Source organism: Colobus angolensis, unplaced genomic scaffold, assembly GCF_000951035.1.
Source record: "Colobus angolensis palliatus isolate OR3802 unplaced genomic scaffold, Cang.pa_1.0 Scaffold331, whole genome shotgun sequence".
NCBI lineage: Eukaryota > Metazoa > Chordata > Mammalia > Primates > Cercopithecidae > Colobus > Colobus angolensis.
In genome coordinates this window covers 1,662,155-1,665,875 of record NW_012116611.1, presented here as the reverse complement: position 1 = coordinate 1,665,875, position 3,721 = coordinate 1,662,155, and the positions used below count along the sequence as shown (strand labels likewise).

At 35.7% G+C, this 3,721-nt stretch overlaps 1 pseudogene across 1 annotated transcript; it reads left to right on the top strand.

Moving 5' to 3' along the window:
- Positions 1–231: 231 nt before the first annotated feature.
- Positions 232–1,899, top strand: LOC105518912 (annotated as a pseudogene). The gene has a single exon (XR_001002895.1). The product of XR_001002895.1 is annotated as an L-lactate dehydrogenase A chain-like (transcript).
- Positions 1,900–3,721: the final 1,822 nt, after the last annotated feature.

Sequence of the window (3,721 nt, the reverse complement as noted above, 5' to 3'; positions counted from 1 at the left end):
TATAAATATAAGATTTTTTATATAAACCTCATGGTAATCACAAAAGGAAACATATAGTAAACTAACAAGAGGTAAAAATTAAGCTATCAAATTATAGTCCTAGAAATAATAACTTAATCACAAAGGAAGACAGTAAGAGTGAAGAAAAGGAACAAATGATCTACAAAATAACTAGAAAAAATTAACGAAATGGCAGTAGCAGGTTCTTACCTAGAAATAATTACCCTGGGTGCTGCAGCCGCTGCCGCCAATTCCAGATCTCATTGCCGCGTGTCCCGGACGACCGCCTGACGTGCATTCCCGATTCCTTTTGGTTCCAAGTCCAAAATGGCAACTCTCAAGGATCAGCTGATTCATAATCGTCTAAAGGAAGAACAGACTCCCCAGAATAAGATTACAGTTGTTGGGGTTGGTGCTGTTGGCATGGCCTGTGCCATCAGTATCTTAATGAAGGACTTGGCAGATGAACTTGCTCTTGTTGATGTCATCGAAGACAAATTGAAGGGAGAGATGATGGATCTCCAACATGGCAGCCTTTTCCTTAGAACACCAAAGATTGTCTCTGGGAAAGACTATAGTGTAACTGCAAACTCCAAGCTGGTCATTATCACGGCTGGGGCACGTCAACAAGAGGGAGAAAGCCGTCTTAATTTGGTCCAGCGTAACGTGAACATCTTTAAATTCATCGTTCCTAATGTTGTAAAATATAGCCCAAACTGCAAGTTGCTTATTGTTTCAAATCCAGTGGATATTTTGACCTACGTGGCTTGGAAGATAAGTGGTTTTCCCAAAAACCGTGTTATTGGAAGTGGTTGCAATCTGGATTCAGCCAGATTCCGTTACCTGATGGGGGAAAGACTGGGAGTTCACCCATTAAGCTGTCATGGGTGGGTCCTTGGGGAACATGGAGATTCCAGTGTGCCTGTATGGAGTGGAATGAATGTTGCTGGTGTCTCCCTGAAGACTCTGCACCCAGATTTAGGGACTGATAAAGATAAGGAACAGTGGAAAGAGATTCACAAGCAGGTGGTTGAGAGTGTTTATGAGGTGATCAAACTCAAAGGCTACACATCCTGGGCCATTGGACTCTCTGTAGCAGATTTGGCAGAGTATAATGAAGAATCTTAGGCGAGTGCACCCAGTTTCCACCATGATTAAGGGTCTCTATGGAATAAAGGATGATGTCTTCCTTAGTGGTTTTTGCATTTTGGGACAGAATGGAATCTCAGACCTTTGTGAAGGTGACTCTGACTCCTGAGGAAGAGGCCCGTTTGAAGAAGAGTGCAGATACACTTTGGGGGATCCAAAAAGAGCTGCAATTTTAAAGACTTCTGATGTCTTAGCATTTCACTGTCTAGGCTACAACAGGATTCTAGTTGGAGGTTGTGCATGTTGTCCTTTTTATCTGATCTGTGATTAAAGCAGTAATATTTTAAGATGGACTGGGAAAAGCATTAACTCCTGAAGTTAGCAATAGGAATGGTTTGTGAAATCCACAGCTATATCCTGATGCTAGATGGTATTAATCTTGTGTAGTCCTAATCTGGTTAGTGTGAAATAGTTCTGACGCACCACTGCCAATTCTGTACATGCTGCATTTGCCCCTTGAGCCAGGTGGATGTTTACTGTGTGTTATATAATTTCCTGGCTCCTTTACTGAACATGCCTAGTCCAACATTTTTTCCCAGTAAGTCACATCCTGGGATCCAGTGTATAAATCCAATATCGTATGTCTTGTGCATAATTGTTCCAAAGGATCTTATTTTGTGAACTATATATATCAGTAGTATACATTACCATATAACATAAAAAGATCTACATATAAACAATACAAATGACTATCCAAGTGTTATACCAACTAAAACCCCCAATAAACCTTGAACAGTGAAAAAAAAAAAAGAAATAATTACCCTGAATGTAAATGAATTAAATTCTCTAATCAAAAGATATAGAGAAGCTGAGTGAGCAAAAAAAAAGCAAGACTCAACCATGTACTGCACACAAGAAACTCACTTAACCTGTAATTACATACGTAGACTAAAAGTGAAGAGGAGAAAACAGATAGTCCATGTAAATGAAAAAAGAGAACAGTGATAGCTATGCTTATATAAGATAAAATAAACTTTAAGTCAAAAACTGTAAAATGATACAAAAGGGTTATTATATAATTATGAAGAGACCAATTCTTCAAATAATAAAACAATTATATATGCACTCAAAATTTGAGCACATAAATACATAAAACAACTTTAAAAAGAAATGAAGCAAGATATAGACTGTAAATCAATAATAGTACAGTATTTCAATACTTTCAGCAATGGAAAGATGAATACATCAGACTTATAAATGACACTTTAGACAAAATGAACTTACCAGACATATACAAAACAATCCATTCTACAGAAGCAGAATATACACTCTTCTCAACCACAGATAGAACATTCTCTAAGACAGATTATATGTTAGCCCACAAAACAAGTTTTAACAAATTCAAAATTTTGAAATAATGTCAAGTATCTTTTCCAACCAAAATAATATGAAACTAGAAAATATTAACAAAATAAATTTTAGAAAAATGTATAAGTACATGGAAAATAAACAACATGCTCTTGAACAACCAATGAATAAAACAAGAAATTAAAAGAAAAAATTTAAAAGTATCATGAGACAAATATAAATAAAAACCCAACTGTATTAATCTGCCTTGCGCTGCTACAAAGATATACTTGAGGCTGGGTAATTTATAAAGAAAAGAGGTTTGTTTGGCTCATGGTTCTACAGACTGTATAAGCATGGCACCAACATCTGCTTGGCTTCTAGTGAGGTCTTAGGAAGTTTTACTCATGGCAGATGGAAAAGGGGAACAAGGCATGCCACATGGTGAGAGAGCAGGCAAGAGAGATGCTATGTTCTTTTAAACAACCAGCTCTCATATGAACACACTCATTGCTACAGACAGGGGACAAAACCATTTATGACAGACCTGCCCTCATGGCACAACCACCTCCCACTAGGCCCCACATTCAACAGTGTGGATGACATTTCAACATGAACTTTGGAGGGGACAAACTTCCAAACTATATAAACAGTGTGCTAAAACATATAATATGGAGCAACAGCAGTTCTAAAAGAATTGCTTTTATAATCTAAAAGATTATAGCAATTATTGTCTATGTAAATATAAGAACAATCTTAAATAAACAATGTAATGATACACCTTAAGTTACTAGAAAAGCAAAAGCAGACTAAGTCCAAAGTTAGTATAAGGAAGGAAATAATACAGATCAGGACAAAAATAAATAGAGACTGGAAAACCTATATGAAAGATCAACAAAACTAAGGATTATATCTTAAAAGACAAACAAAATCAAAATAAACAGTGTAATGATACACCTCAAGTTACTAGAAAAACAAAAGCAGAGTAAGTCCAAAGTTAGTATAAGGAAGAAAATAATAAAGATCAGGAAAAAAAATAAAGAGAGACCAGAAAACCTATATAAAAGATCAACAAAACTAAGGATTATATCTTAAAAGATAAACAAAATCAACAAACCTTTAGCTAGATGAACAAAAAAGAGAGGACTCAAATACATGAATCAAAAATGAAAGAGAAGAAATTGCAACGGATACAACAGAAATACAAAGAATCACAAGAGACTACTATGAACAATTACATGCTAACAAGTTGGATAGCCTAGAAAAAAAAATACATTTTTATAAA